Source organism: Oreochromis niloticus, linkage group LG2 (genome assembly GCF_001858045.2).
Source record: "Oreochromis niloticus isolate F11D_XX linkage group LG2, O_niloticus_UMD_NMBU, whole genome shotgun sequence".
Lineage (NCBI taxonomy): Eukaryota > Metazoa > Chordata > Actinopteri > Cichliformes > Cichlidae > Oreochromis > Oreochromis niloticus.
Window position 1 is genome coordinate 9,482,860 of NC_031966.2, and position 17,057 is coordinate 9,499,916.

Here is a 17,057-nt window from a genome sequence, read left to right on the forward strand (position 1 = left end):
CACCATCTTATGATGAAATTTTTGTCACTCGGACCGAAGCGCACTCAGGAATCCTGACTCAGGGGATTTAGAGGCTGTGGTGGCAGTTAGCCCCACAGCTGTTTTATTCATTTTAAAATATTTTTTATGAAATCTTTTATTTAATCACTGTTTTGTGCAAGTTTTATTGTAAATAAATAATTCTTAAATTATTAATTAGATACCTCCTTACTTGCCACGCTGCTTTCCTGCTGGTTTCTACCTCAGAATTAAAGCTGACAGTTAATTGAAAGTTTAATTTAACCAGACTGATCTGCTCCTGTTTGCTGCTTAAAAAATAGCAACAGTAAGCTGCACATCAGGTATAAGATGGAGTATTAGTGCCACGTTAAGAAAAAATACATAATATAAGTTGATCAAGTTGAAATTTTGAGATTAAAGTTGAAAATCTATTTTGAGAAAAAAGTCAAAATGCGAAGATTACAGTTGTTGACAGACTGCCACAGTTACTGTACCCTGTACAAAATGCCTTGCGTAGGTGACTTTTTGTGAAACTCACATAACAGCATGCATCCTCTTTATTGCACAAGGATGTAATCATCAATAACCTCGCATCTGTCCATGACCGGCCATTTCATTTTGAACAAATCCACTCTTCCGAGTTTGTGTGTTTCCGACTGCCCAGACGCAGCTTTTCTTTTCAACATCCTTATGCTTGTCACCACAACATGTTCATGTGTGGGGAAAAAAACAAATTCCTTCCTTCTGAAGTACGATTTCACTCAGAAAAAACAGCAACGGTGGCAGTTTGTCTTGAAACAACAACTGTAATCGCCACATTTTTTTCTCCAAATACGATTTCAACTTTTTTCTCGTCATAGAATTAGGATTTTAATCTCAAAATGTCAACTTCATTCTCAAAATGATCGATAATTATTTTTTTTTATTGTGGCCCTAATACTCCTTCGTACAGATACAACAATCCTCTGTCAAAGGAAGGAAAAGTGAAGGATTAAGGTGCTAAACAGATCCCAGATCACCTCAGGATCTCACCTCTGACACCTGGCTCATCTGCAGCCTGCAGTCCATCACACTGAGGGGATCTGAGGGGGGTCATACAACTAAGTGATGGGTGGGTCTGGAGGGGGTGACGCGAGGCCATCAGGGGGCTGAAGTGTGCCGCCTGGCAGCCAAAAGGCTGATCCTGAATGGGTAGGCAGGAGATCTGGCAAAGCTCCTTGGAAAATCCCATTAGGTCCCCCCCAAACCCAAAAAAGGCACTTGTTGCATTGGCTGAGCCCCCCTCCCCTTACAACCCCCCCCAAAAACCCTTGTGCCCCGGCTACATCTCTGTCTCTTTGTCCAGTGTCTCTTTTTCTGAGATTTTATCACATTAGTTCCACTGGGAGCTGGAAATCGCCCGTAATTGCGAGTTCTGTGATGCTGGCGGGGCAAAAGGAGGGAGGGTGGGGGCAAAAAGCCAAAGGAGAAGAAGGTGAGGGGCAGAAGAGGGGAGACAGAGGGGAGAGAGAAGAGAGAAGAGGTTGTGTTTGGCAATGAACAAAATGGGATGTGTGATTTTAGACCTCTCGTCCTCTTCTACCTCTAAATGAAACTCCACAGTCTGTGTCTGTATTCAGATTATTAATACATAATAAGCTACACGATTTTAAACATTAACAGTTTGACTGAACAGACCTGGCTGAGCTGAGGGGACCTATGATTTAAACAAGCCTTAAAGAAGAAAAATATCATGACTCCGATTTTAAAGCTGTAGAGTTAGTCAGATCAGCAACTCCTGAGATTTAGAGAAATTTGACCCTAAATCCACTTTTTGAAGTTTTCTCCAGTGAATTATCAGAAAACAAGTCAAACATCAAACAAGATTAAAAGTGATTCTGTTGCTGTTTCTCTATTCATCAAATACATTAAACTGGTGCAGTTCACTGAAACTACGGAGTATCGCATCACACCGATGCTCAGAATCGGTTAGAAAGGAAAAAAAATCATGCTCAACAGAAACCAGATTTTAGGTTTTGTTTGTGATACTTGCAGTGGGAGAAAAGCTGATTTGGTTGTAGTTTTTCTGCCCTGAAAAATGAATGTGGCTATTTGCTGTATTTCTAACGTGACGAGAGCTCAAGCATGCTGGAAAAATACTGAGGTTTCAAAAGTGCAAAATATTGATCCACTCGTGTGCTTTGAGAGAAATAACTCAGAGTAAGAAGGTAAAGTTTTGTACAAACTGATCAGATACTGTCTACAGGGTCAGGTGGGACACTAAGGGCATAATATATAAACGAAAAAAGCCAATGATGAAGAGTGCTGTGCTGATGACGCTCTGAGGTGCAGCAGCAGGGACGGCGTGAATGTGAAAGAGGCGGCTGGAGATGATCGACGAGGCATCACTTTGCATCTTTAAACGCTCTTCTTTTCTTTCTCCTTCATCACTAACAGAATCATTTGAAAGTCAGTTGTTTTAAGGGCAGCATGGTGCTGCAGGGAGCTTCCTCCCACAGCTGGAGGACAAGCAGGGGATCTTTAAATGTGAGTCAACACTTTCACTGGTTTCAGATTGGTTTATTTAGAAATCCCTGTTAATGTTGAACACAACTAAGCAGAAAAAGATAAAGAAAGTACATCAGTACAAAAAAGACCTCGTGCATGTTGACTAGAGCATGAAAAACAAATATTTCCTTTATTAGAGCACGTGCTCGTTGTCTTATTCATACTTAGTAGATGGTGTCGCCTTTATTTTAAGCATATTCTCCTTCTCCAGTTTGTTTTTGCTCAGGTAAAGGTGTGCTGTGTTAGATGTTTTAAATGTCTAATGAACTGTGTCATCAGAACTGAGCAGCAGCTCAAAATGAAGGTGAAGCGAGCTCGATGCAGAGTTTACGTCCGACAGGTGAGCCGAATTCTCCCTGAGGACCGCTGGCTCCGCCCCCAGGACCCCGTGGGGAGCCGCCAATGAAACGAGCCTTTTTGTTTTTATAGATGGTGAGTTATTAGACTCCAGTGGTAATGATGACCTACAAGGACAACAACAACAACAAAAACTTTCCCTCCTTTCATGGTCATTGTGGGGCGGGCAGGAGTATTTCTTCCACAGGCTGCTGCGACCTGCGACCTCTGACCTCTTCACTGTTGGTGGCCTAAGCAATGAGGCTCATTTTACTGTTTAAGGGCTTCAGTGAGAGGCTGTTTCAGAGTGTGTTGTCTTGATATTTGAGCAACAGAGGAGGCAAAAAGACTGAAGGACAGAGGGAAAGTGTGCCACTGATTAGCACTCATAGAAGAAAACAAGGATTCACAAACATCAAAACTGAATTCATCAAAATAAATTAAATAAGCAGGAAAAATGTCTTTAACTGTTCTCAAGGATATGATCTGTCAGACAGTTTCTAAACGACTCAAGTTTTAAACAGCGGTTTTCACAAAATTACATTTATATGTCCTAATTAACACAGTGTATGCATGTATCCATGTTACTCCTGCCAGACACATTTAAACTGCCTGGAATACCAGGATTATCAACAGTGGTGTGAAAAAGTGTTCACCCCTAATTTCCTATTTTTCTTTTGTATGTTTGTCAAACATAAATGTTTTACAACATACCAGATCCTCTTTCTGATGTCCCGCCTTCTTCATTTTGCCAAGTGCCGACCTGGAATGTTCTGGGATGTAACATGTCCGTGTTTATACAGACACAATAGTAGTGGATGAACATTAAGAAAACCCAGAGAAATTTGTGTCCAGAAACAAACAGGTGACATTTCTTACTACTTTATGAACTGCTGTGAGACCTTGAACCTGTGTTCAGGCCAGCAGATGGCGATAGCCATGGCTACAAAAAAACGTCTGGTCCTATAGAAGTCTGCGGGAATACGACTTTCTGTCGAGTTTAAAGAATCAGCCGTACTGAATTTAAAAAAATGAAGTCTAGCCTGGTCATATGATGTTTCACAGTGGTGGGATATCTGTAGTAGGGAGTTGCATGCTTATTGGCTGACGACGTGCCAGTCGCAATCATTAGCCAATGAACATGTGGGTTCACATTGTGACCTGCCCTTCCCCATCACATCTGGTTTTTTGTACCATGAAAATATGGTATATATAAAACAAAGTTCTAAGCTAATCAACCTTAGTGTTCTCCTTTTTAAAAAATAAGAATCGATAAGAGAATCAATAAGAGAATCAATAAGAGAATCGATAAAGAATCGAATCGTTAAACAGAATCGAAAATGGAATCGGAATCGTGAAAATCTTATCAATTCCCATCCCTAACAAATCACCCGCGATATGTGAAATCTGCGAAGTAGCCAACTTTACTTTTTTACAATTATTATAGATGTTTTAAGGCCGTAAAACCCCTCACTACACACTTTATACACTTTTCGGCATGCACATTTTCACACTTTTCTCTCTTGTTTAAACATCCTCAAAGTTCAAACCTTCGTAGAAAAATAAGTCCAGTATTACAGAATGAAACCAAAGGTCAAATCCTTTTTTCAGTTCCAGAACACGGGAATAGAGCAGCTGCGAGAGAATTCAACATGAATGAATCAATGGTACAGAAGTAGAGGAAGCAAGAAGAATGAATTCAGTAAAGTTTGACTTTTCTGACTGTTTTGTTTCGCTTAATGCGCCTTATAATGCGGTGCGCCTTATGGTCCGAAAAATAAGCTAACTTCTACCTTTCTTTAGGATGTCAGGAAGTCCAACTTTTTGTGTAATGGTTAGCATCTTCCTCCGCCTTTTGCACCATTTTGCACCATCGTTTTGCACCATCACCAATGATGGTGCAAAACGTTTCCTCAACATTGTTGTGTTTGTTGGGGAGAAAACTTACAAACATACAGTACATCACTTCAGAGTCACACTGCTGACAATCAAAGATTTATGTAAATTTGACAATCTCAACGCATTCTGTACTGTACAGGAGACACAGCAGGAGAGTGATTGACAATGGTCTACAGCCGATCAGGACGCGGAACCAATGTGCTGTAAAGAAAATATAAAAATAAAAAAAAAGCATGCAAAATTACACAAAAAAATGCGAGAAACAGCGAGGCTGTGAAAGGTGAACTGCGTTATAACCAGTGTTGGGACTAACGCGTTATTAAGTAACGCGTTACAGTAACTACGTTATTATTGTGGTAACGAGCACGGTAACTAGTTATTATGCCAAAATCAGGAACGCGTTACTCGTTACTGGGATTTAGATAGGCTCGTTACTCGTTACTTCGTGTGGTGGATATCGCGGAGCTTCCACAGATTCAATAACATTAGCAAGTGATGGAGGCCAGCAGGTGGATGAAGGAAAAGGGAGGCAAGAGGAGAGACCCGAAGCGGCCGCCGGTCCGCGTGTCAGGTGAACTGAGCTTCAGGTAAGAAGTTATGACCTGCAGTCTATCGGAGTCAGATATAAACCAAGTTTAGGTGGAGTTTATTTTCGGTATGCTGACATTTTCGTACTGCGTGCTAGCTAGCATGACGGAGTTTCTATACAGCTGGGTGGGTGCTATGTTACTGATGTTGAACTTTATTTTGTTCATACGGTTAATTATTAGAGTTGCCAACCGTCCCGTAAAAAACAGAATCGTCTGGTATTCAGAGAAAATATTACGCGTTTCGTACTGAGGTGAAAGGAACACAGTTTGTCCCGGACTTCAGCTACAATGAAAAAGACACAAAGCTGAAGCTGCACAGCTGCCTCTTCTTCTCTCATTCTCTCCCGTTTCTACTTCAATCACGAAACTGATCAATGATCAGCTGATCGGCTTTTCTCTCTTGTTTATTTATCACCCACTTTGCGCCAGAAAGAGGAAACCAGCGGATGTCGCGTTAAACAACAGCAGCAAGTTTAAGCATGATCAGCTGTTGTTAGAATTTATTTAATATTAATTTCTAGTATCAGCTGATGTTTGCTGGAGCCACAGCTGTAAAGCTGCTGGTCATGATATCGGTTTGGTTATCTGGTGAGAGGGAAACATGCAGATGAAACCAGGAGATGTCCTTACTGAATCATCAGAGCTGAACAGGTGATGGAGAAACAGGTTTACCTTTTAGGTGACATGAATGAGTTGAGGGGAAGTTATGAACTGCTTCTGAGAGACAAATAACACCAGCATCCTTTTCTAAGTAGCTGACAGCTGGTAACTGTGCAGGGGCGGATCTAGCAAAGTGTTGCCAGGGGGGCAGGTAGGGCATTAACAGGGAAAGGGGGGGACAAGGAAATACTTCTTTATTATTCTCATTTAAAATGTCTCGCTTTAAAAAAAAATAATTATCTGAGTCTTACAACAAACAATTGATAGATTGATACATATATACCATCAGAACAGTGTACATCACTGTCACAACAGTGTTTATTTTCATTCAAAGGCTTTATGATTTTTCCTATAATGGTGGGCCGGTCTCTAGTCAAAATGCCCGGGACGATTTTTTTGTCCCAGTCCAGCTCTGTATGCAGTTCATCTGCAGTCTGGTGTTACCTACATCTTCCTATTCAGAAGGCAGAATTTCCAAGTTCTGAGTACAATCAAAAGCACCACGACTGCAGTTTTTGTGTTGGATGTAAAAAGCAGGCTAGAATCATGGCGGCGGTCAACGACGGTCCAGGCGTGGGATTTCTCTCGTGGAAATGTGCACATTATTTTTTCCTTTCTATTGGTAGGTGGCACAGTGCACTTGTGGCAAGTAAGCAAGCTAGAAGACTGGCAATCTGGCTGGGTATCCAGTTACAGAAGCAACACATTAACAAGAGAATTCTGAGTAAAACCAAAGTTACTTTCCCTAGTAACTAGTTACTTTGAAAGTAACGAGTAACTTGAAGTAACTGAGTTACTTTTTTAGAGAAGTAACTAGTAATGTAACTAAGTTACTAATTTAAAGTAACTTACCCAACACTGGTTATAACGAGGGACCACTGTACAGATCAAACTCATTAAAATCTAATTATTTAAATGACCTCTTACTTTTTAATGAAGGTTTTTGATCTTACTAAAGTAAAGCTTCTGGAATATCTCATTGATTTAAAAGATCTGTAGAATAAAGGCTCCATTACGTGTCATCTATGTGACTTTGAGCCGCTCTTAATTGTTTTAAAATAAAAAGTTTAACATGTGGCCAAAGAACAAGAGCATATGAATGATTCTGCTATGCGTGTGCATAAATCAAATGAAAGCCAACATGCTGAGGTGTAAATCTGATTCCCCCCCTCCGTCCTCAGTTCTCTCTAATTGGTCCTGTGAAAACAGACACAGAATAAAAAGCAGGTCTGAAATGTCCTGCGAGGCGACCCCCCATTCAGCCCGATATGTAACTCGAGCCCGCCGTATTATTATCGAACCTGGACAGCTCAAACTGCTAGTTAGAGCCCGGCCTCTGAGGTGCCACCTTCACACCGGCTCCATTGTGTGGACGCTCCAAGGCTGAGATTATGTCGTCAGGTTAGAAAACAAGAGAAAGAGCCCCCCGCCCTCCAATCCTCCCACCCCCGCGCTTTAAATGGGCTCTATACAACGACGGGAGATGGTTTTACACATTAGGGAGCAGCTCAGTGAGCTGGTCAGGTTGTTGTGGTCACCTGGAGCTGGTGCCACCCAGCGGGACTCAGCTCTTTCATCCTTTGTGGCACTGAGCAGGAAGGGGAGGGGCTTTGATTTTGCCATGCAGCTGGCAGAGCCTCCCCCTCCTCCCCCACCAATTCAGGATTACACCCAGGACACGAAGACCAGGACACGCCTTTAGGTCTTCATCCTCCTCTGAACTTCACCTCAGTTCACATCATCATCATCGTCAGTGCTGTGGGGATGAGAGTGGTTACTGAAGTAACTTCAGTTCAGCTCAGTTTTTTCTGTCTCGCCGATTTACATAACCTGCTCTGGAGATTAACAGGCATGACACTGCTGCCTGATTCGCTGGAAAACTCCTCCTCCTCTGTCCTCCTGCAGAGCCTTCAGCCTCAGTGTGCAAATGGCATGAGGGCACGAGTTTTTAAAGACTCGGACATTCAGTAATGAGCTTAAGAAACGTTATTCCCGAATTTGTTTCCTGTTTGCGTCAAACAACCCTTAAAATCTCTTATTTGTCTGTGTCATGGTTTGCTGTGTGGCAGGTGGGATGCAGTACCCAAACGCAGGAATCACACACAGGAAATTTAACTGAAAGCAGAAGCTTTATTGCTGGAAATCACTACAACAAATACAAAACAAAACTCGAAACTACAAACAAGAAAACTCAAACTAAGACACGAGAAGATTTTTTTTTTTTTTTTTGTTTATTTTTAATGCTACGCACGTGTTTATCCTTTGTGTCGTTGAATGTTAGAGGTCTCAGGGATAATGTTAAAAGGAAAGCAATGTTTATGTTTATCAAAGGGCTAAAAGCGAATTGTGTCTTACTACAAGAAACTCATTCAAGTGACACTGATGTCACCTTCTGGTCAAATCAATGGGGTGATAAAATCCTTTTCAGCCATGGATCTAACCACTCTGCTGGAGTAGCTCTCTGTTTCTACCGATGTCCAGGGAAGGTCGTGACTTTTCAGGCTGATGTTTCAGGGCACTGGCTTGCAGTTGTATTGAATATTGATGGTTCATCTGTGATTCTAGTAAATGTTTATGGGTACTCCTCTCCTACTCTAAATAAGGTCATGCTGGAAAAAATAACAGATGTTCTTTCCGAGTATAAACTTCTATACCACACAGACCATGTATTATTAGGTGGTGACTTTAATCTTGTTCCAAATGAATGGCAGGATAGAAACCCTCCTAGATATGGTATTAATCAGTGGAATCCAACTTTATCAAATTTCATTAACTCAAACAATTTAAGTGACATATGGAGAGAGAAAAATCCTGGAGTCACTCAATTCTCTTGGATTAAACCAAATGGTAATAATATGTCCAGAATAGATCTTTGGTTGGGCTCGTCTATATTGTATAGATATGTTTCACATGTGTCTATCTCAGCAGCCCCGCTGACAGATCACAGTACTATTACTCTTAAACTTAACCCTGAAAATAAAACACAATTTAAAAAAGATTACTGGAAATTTAATGCAGATCTGTTAATTGATGATGGGTATGTTAAGATGATTAAATCTCTCATCCATAAAATTTACAATGATGGAACAATTGGTACTTACACAAACAGATGGGAATTTTTTAAGTTTAAAGTTAGAGAATTTTCAATTACGTTTAGTAAAATGGCAAGTAAACAACAAAAAGAGTATGAAAGTAAATTACTCTACAATATAAATAACTATTGTAATAGACAGTTTATGTCAGAGGCTGATAAGAAATCCCTACTGTCTTTACAGGCTCAATTAGATGATCTATACAAGAAAAAGGCTCATGGAGCATACATTAGAGCTCGTGCAAAATGGATAGAAGAAGGTGAAAAGAGTACTTCATATTTCTACAATCTGGAGAAACGGAGGCAAGAGAAGAAATCTATTAATACCTTAATTGTAAATGGGGAAGAATGCACAAATCATAAGACTATAGCAGAAGAAATACATATGTTCTATTCAAATTTATACTCATCTAAATATTTAACTACTGACTCAATTGCCTTTTTTGATCAGATTGAACCTTATATTCCAAAAATCGATTCTGTATTTAGAGAAATTTGTGATTCTGACATATTAATGGATGACTTAGATCAAGCCTTAAACAAACTGAAAATGAACAAAGCTCCTGGTCAGGACGGCTTGACTGCCATCTTCTATAAATTCTTCTGGAAAGAAGTAAAAGAATTTTTCTTCAAAACTATTAGGGAAATCATTAGCAATGAATCATTAGCAACGACAATGAAACAGGGTCTTATCTCCCTTATTCCTAAACCTGGTAAAGATAAAAGATTAATCGATAATTTACGTCCAATTACTCTATTGAATACAGATTATAAAATTCTTGCTCATGTTATTGCAAATAGATTAAAGGACGGTTTAGATCAGATTATTAGTGAAACACAATCTGGGTTCCTTAAGAATCGTTCTATCCACAATAATATTAGATTAGTTTTGGATTTATTGGACTATAATCACTTAATTGAAGATGATGGTGTGATTCTTTTTTTAGACTTCTATAAAGCATTTGATACGGTCGAACATCCTTTTATTTTTAAAGCTTTACAGTATTTTGGTTTTGGTAAAAAATTCATAGATTTAATTTCTTTGTTATACTCCGATATCAATAGTTCTATTTCTTTACCTTTTGGAACATCTAAACGATTTAACATTAGTCGAGGAATCCGTCAGGGGTGTCCAGCTTCTCCGCTACTTTTCATTATTGTAACAGAACTCTTGGCTATTTTCATAAAACACAATCCAAATATTCAACCACTGAACTTAATGGGAGCCCCACTGATTATAAGTCAGCTAGCAGATGATACTACACTGTTTTTAAAGAACATGTTACAGGTTCCTCTCGCATTAAATGAAATTTCACTATTTTCAAAGGCCTCTGGTTTGTATCTGAATATTAGAAAATGTGAAATATTAACTATTCATGATGGAAAACCCAGCATCTCTCTTAATATAGCTGTAAAAACTGAAATTAAATATTTGGGTATTATAATCTCAAAGAATATAAATAATAGAGAAATCCTAAATCTTGAGCATATTACCCAAAAATCTAAAAAGATCCTAATCAGCTGGTTACAAAGAGACCTTTCCATCTTTGGACGTGTCCTACTTACCAAAACAGAAGGTATTTCGCGACTGATTTATCCATCTCAATGTTTATATATTTCCAATAAACTAATCAAGAATATAAATCAAATTAACTTTAATTATATTTGGAGAAATAAGCAACATTATATTAGGAAGAATGATGTAGTGAAGTCTTTAGAAGAAGGCGGATTGAATGTGATTGATTTTGAAGCATTGGATGGTTCCATCAAACTTAAATGGTTGCAGTCTTTCATAAATAATTTAAATAATATTTGGTTTTATTTCCCAAAAGTAATTTTTGAGAAGCTTGGTGGCATTGAATTTCTCTTAAAGTGTGATTTTGAAATCTCCAAATTACCAATTAAATTATCCAATTTTCATAAACAGGTTCTCCAGTACTGGAAAATGATTTATAAGCACAATTTTTCTCCACATACAAATTCGATCTGGAACAACCGATGTATATTGATAAAAAGAAAATCCTTCTTTTATAAGGATTGGATGGACCACGGAATTTGGACCGTTCTACACCTTTTAGACAATGACGGCAATGTATTATCGTATAATAAATTTATTGATAATTATGGCTTAGTATGTACTCAAAGTAAATTCATTAAAGTTGTGAAAGCCATTCCCCCTGCAATGATTCAGATGACTAAAGCCAGTTTAACCTATTCTTCCTTTATAATCCGTGAACCATCCTTATTTATTGATGATCGTCAATTTAAAGGAAAGACTTGCAATAACAAATTTTTAAGGACAATTTTAACCAAGCAACTTTTTCCTTCTCAATTAACAAGAAAATATTTGTTTAAAGATTATAACTTTAGGTTTTTGACCAAGTATCTTTCCTTTCCAATTCCGCCAAAAGCTAAAGAAATTCACTTTAAAGTGTTAAATGCCATATACCCGTCCAAGGATTATCTTCACAAGAAATTCAATATAGATACGAACACATGCACATTTTGCAACACTGATATTGAGACTACAGAGCACCTTTTCTACTCATGTGAAAGCATCAGATCTTTTTGGGATGGTTTCCAGTACTGGTTAACTTCTAAAAATATTGACTGCCCTTCTCTAACCTTTCAAGTAATTAGAGTTGGCCTACAAACAGAAAATAAGAAAATAGAATTTGGGATTAACAACCTATTTATAGTCGCAAAATTCTTCATTCATAAATGTCGCTTCTTGAAAATTACTCCGATCTTCGCTGCTTTTAAAAATGAAGTCTCTTTATTGAAGGCTTCATTAGACAAATGTAATGTTAATAAAGCTCACACCTTACTTGATTTTTTGATGCAGCTTCTAAGCTAATGTAGATAGACTGTATGTGCGTGGACTGTACGTTCTCCGTTTTTTTTTTTCTTTTTTTCTGTGTTTGTTTGTTGTTGTTGTTGTTGTTGTTGTTGTTGTTGTGTTTTTTTTGTTTTTTTGTTTTTTTTTGTTTTTTTTTTTTCTTAGTATTACTTTTCTTTTTGATTTAGTTATATCTTACTTTATAAGGAAGGACATTAAGATAATTGTTTGCTGCTGGAGACTTCTATTACTGTGCCTTTCCTTTCTTTTCTGATTGATGGCTGCTTCGTTCCTCATCACCCATAACTGTACATTTTTGGATGGATCTGCTTAAGTTCTGCGATGTATTTTGGTACATTGTACAATAAAGAAAAAAAAAAAAAAAAAAAAAAAAAAGACACTAGAAGATAAACCAGGAAGTGGGAACTAGGAATTACACAGGCCTTAAATACATTAGCAGGACATTAGCAGGATGGGGAACAGGTGGTAACACAGCTGGGACAAATCAGACCTAACGAGACAAGGGAAGTAAAACCAGACACAGTGCACACAGGACATGGATTATCAAAATAAAACAGGAAACAGACGGAAACTCAGACTCAGGACACACAAACTTAACACAGTAACTGGGGAGACATCGGGAACATAGGTGACTAGACATGAAATTTGGGATACAGGGAAAGCATAGAGTAGACATGGGAACAGAAACTAAACACAGGCTAAGGTAACTACTAAGGGAGGAAGGACTACAATCAGTAAGAACTAAAGAAAACCTAAACTATGAACAACAACAACAACAACACAACAACAATAATACAATTACTGTAACTGTGAGTCTGAAACACAAACACTGGGTCGCAGATCCAGTACCGAAGTTGTTGTACTTCATTTTTATCTGATGCTTAGTCTGATATACGCTCCTGGAAAAGCAGCTCCTGTAACACACACCAAGAACACCTGTTTAATCAGTAAAATTATTTATTTTCACTTCGATCTGCAACGAGCTGAAGTGATTTCCACGTCTCTGAGGCTGTGAGACCGAAAGCTTTAATGTTTAAATGGATCCAGTTTAAAGTTTGAGAGCTCTGAAGTGCAACCATCATGTTAGAAAGGTAGAGCGTGAACTCTGCGATTAATTAACTGGAGTTTAAATGTTTATTTTGCAGCTGTGTGTGCAAAATCAACAAATTAATAATTTTCTTATGCTTGATGCATTTTTGTTCTCATCTTATTTGCAACAGTGCTTCATTTTACTTTATTTATTTATTCGTTTAATAGAGTTTAATCACAATTTTTTATCATCATCATCTGACTGTGTCTCTGATTGGAGTAGGTGGCACTCATAGGGATCGTGAAACACTCTCTTTTATGTGAGTGTGCACCGAGCCTGGAGCAGAGAACCTGGGTTAACAGAAAGTTAATAACCACCGTTGTGATACCCGTTATCTCTGACTGGGGCTTCAGGTTTTGTTGAACCAGGTAATGCAAAGGAAGTTGTTTTAAACTTCATTTGTTTCACACAACTCGGGCCACATTAACTCCGTATGTTTCTTAGGACTGTCAGCATGTGATTGTTCATCATTTTGCTTTGTTATGTTTCCTATAATTTCTAAACTTACAGATTAGCATGGAAAAATATTATTTATCTAACATTTTTCTGACTTTTTAACTTGTTGATGATACATTTTCTTTCTCTTTTCTTTAAATTATTGCATGCAAATACTTAAATACTCTACTGATTTTCCCTACGTGGTTAAAAACTTCCAGAAATTTTTCCCACAGGCTGTGAGAAAGATAGAAGAAGACACAGCAGCCTAAATTTGAACATTTATGAGAAAAGTTTGATTTAAAACAGAAACATTATTTTAAATATAACGTGTTTGTGTGTAATAGCAGTGGTGTTACTGTGGGTGTGTTAGCATGGTGAGATGCAGGGTGTTTGGGAGGATAAACTTAACCAAACTCAACAAACGGATGTAGCATCTTGGGCGTAGTTGAATGTGCCCATCGTGCCTTAAATACCAGTTAGTCTGATCACCCCACACCAGCAGGTGTAGCTGTAAGGCCTCAATTATACACTAAAAACAGGCAGGCACATGGACATCCGCACAGACTTGCAGATGCTGGAAAGTATAATCCTGGCCTGAGCTGAAGGTGTTGGGGATACTGTGTTGAGCGCTCAGAGTCTATCGGAGAGCATGAGCGTCCTTCTGCTCATCCCTGCTTTTATAACATTGCTGCTCAAATTCGTGACAATCCAAAATGACCCTCAAGCCACCAGGAAATGTCCTGATTGGCCAGCCTGCCACTGAAGATGACTTACCTGTTTGAATTTTTCATGTTGCCAACGGTTACTTGGCTTGCCAGCCCTGCAAGTCGCTAAATTTCACTGACGTGTCACAGCCTCTGGTTGCGTCATTGCCGATCGTTTCTTCCTGACCACAGAAGGTCTCGTTTTTTGAAAGTCTCTCTTCCTGTCACAAATCGACACACTGAAAGCATCACAGCTGCAATGCAAAAGCATTTTACGTGTTTAAGCTCTTTAGATTTTTGTTTCCTTTGTAAAGCTTCGACCCGTCCACATTGATCGACTTTCATATTAATGCACTTGTAGCTTGATTTAGAAATAAAGGCTTGAGTTATAGAGAGGATAACATCCTTCATGCAACTGCTTAGCCTGACTGACGAGGAAAAACTGTCCTGGTAGTACAGGACCCAGGTGGGAAGACAGGTGAACAGGTGGATGGATTTCTGGTTTCTGTGTAGTGAATTGTAGGATTTTCTTTGGATCTTACAAATTAGTTACTAATTGCCTTTAAAAAAAGTATTTCAGAGGTGGCCAACGTCACGATTCAAGCTTCACAAACCATAGAAGGCTTCATCCATCTTTTATATACAGTCTGTGCTCATGACCCCTTCCTTCCCTCCTGCACCTCCTTGTCCTTTTAATGCTTCCCTAAAGTTCTTCTTCCTCTCACAGGGACAGTAACGATGCCATTAAGATGCATTTTCATGGTGGGAGTGATTGTTAAATTGAGGATTTAAATGAGCTAACATGTTAGATACATGCGTGCGTATCCTCCTCCTCCTCCTCCTCGGTCTGTAAACCACTCTGACTCTGCTCCTCGTCCTCTAACAGCCAGTTTAAAAGCTTCGACACACTTGAAGCTTCTCAGAATCCTCAGTGAGGAGTTAACAAGCTGACCCCCCACCCTCCTTGGCCTGAAAGGAGGAGAGTCTGTCGGTTCGAGTGCTCCCTCTTTATCCTCCGTCCTTCCACTGATCACTGGAGTGTGATGTCAGCAGGACGTCGCCTGCGCTCATTGTGTGGGACACTTTTTTTTATTGGATAAGTGGAGCGGCTTCCTTTGTGCCTTGGAGCCTGAGGTGGCCTGTTGGGCTCTTAATCACCGGCCCTCTGAGGTGCGCTGCATTCAGGGGGCAGCAGATAAAGGAGTGCCGCCTCATTCAGGCCGAGCTGTTGATCTACCAGCTCATTGTCCTCTCCTCCACACCTCGGCCGGCCAAAGGTAAACAAATGGCAAACAAAAGGCGGAGCTTCAGAGCCGAGCCGCCGCAGAGGGACCCCCCCATGGCTCAGAGTTCCCTTCAGTCTACTTTCAGAAGTTCTGTTTCTCTCCTTTGTTCATTTTGAATCCTTTTAAAGGTAGAAAACACAAAGCTCAACAGCCGTCTTTGGATTCCTGCTTATCGAGTCTTTGTTGTGAAGCTGAGCAGCGCTCTGATGTCAGCACAACCTCCATTTAGCACGTTTTGCTAAAACAGTCCTGTTTGCAGGAAAGACTGAAGCTCTAAACATAAGTTACCCTTCAAACTGCCTCTGCATCACCTCTTCTGGACTTTCACTATCTGAGTCACACATGTTTAACTGATATCACTTTGAAATGAGGTGAGGAGGTCTCAGTTGGTTAAAATGCCTGTTGCCTCATCTCCTCTCTTCTCGTGGCTCGTCCTCTTTTCAGATCTTTAGGAGGAACAAACACGTGAAGAGAGGAGGCAAGGACACAAATAGAGGATGTATGAACTGAGAAATGACAGAAACTAGTTACAGTTACAGAGAGGGAGAGAAGAGGCAGATCAGCTCTGCGGGAAAGCACCTGATGCCCACCTGATGAATCTCCTTAGTGGCACGTCTCTGTCTTTACCCCCAAACCTTCTCCTCCATCTGTCTGCCTTACTCTTCCTGGCAACAATAACACACTCGGAGCTTAACTTCATTATAAATCAATGTTTCGTTCATACATTGTTACTACAAACCAGTTTGTTGTAGACACTTTAGATTCAAAGTTCACAAAACAGTTTCTAATTCAATGAAAACATTTAAGGCTTTAAATGTAATTTTTAATTACCAGGCATTCAAATTCTCACAGTTTCCCAACCAAAGGGTTACGACCCAACTTGGGGTCAGCTGATAAACAAAAAGGGTCCTGCCTGCTTTCTAGTATGTTGATAGCTGCTTTAAAAACTTGAACCTGTCACTTTGGTTTGGGCTTTTTCTCGTTTTTAATCATCATTTGACCCCTGGGATTATTGCGGGACCTTCAGGGGGGTCCTGACCCCCACGCTGGGATCCATGGATCTAAAGAGTTTGAGAGGATTAACTCAAATCCTGGCAAGACTTTCTCTCCTTTTTCTCTCTCCTTCTGTCCTTTTTGTTGTTTTCCTGCTTTTCTTTGTTTACTTCTTCACCTGCTCATTAAAAAAAATATTAAACATGTTGAACTAACCAGTCTCTCTGTGGACTTGGCTTCACCTGAGCACATTTTACAGCATTTTTAGTTTTTAATTTTTTTTCTCATTCATTGCATCTTTTTTCTGTTGAATCTTTCCAAACTTTCCCAGACATCTAATTTCTTTCTCATTCTGTGTATTTAAAACCAGATTCGCCCCCCTCACCCTCTCTTCTCACCCCTACATGCCTTTAATCCCCTCTCTATAGTCTCCCCACACTCCCTCTCTTTAACTCTATTCTTTCTCAGCCTCGCTTGCTCTTTGGGGATCGGATCAGATTAGCGGTGTGATGATGAGCCATCGCTGCCGTCGTGTGACCAAACTGCAGCTTTACTGTCGGATC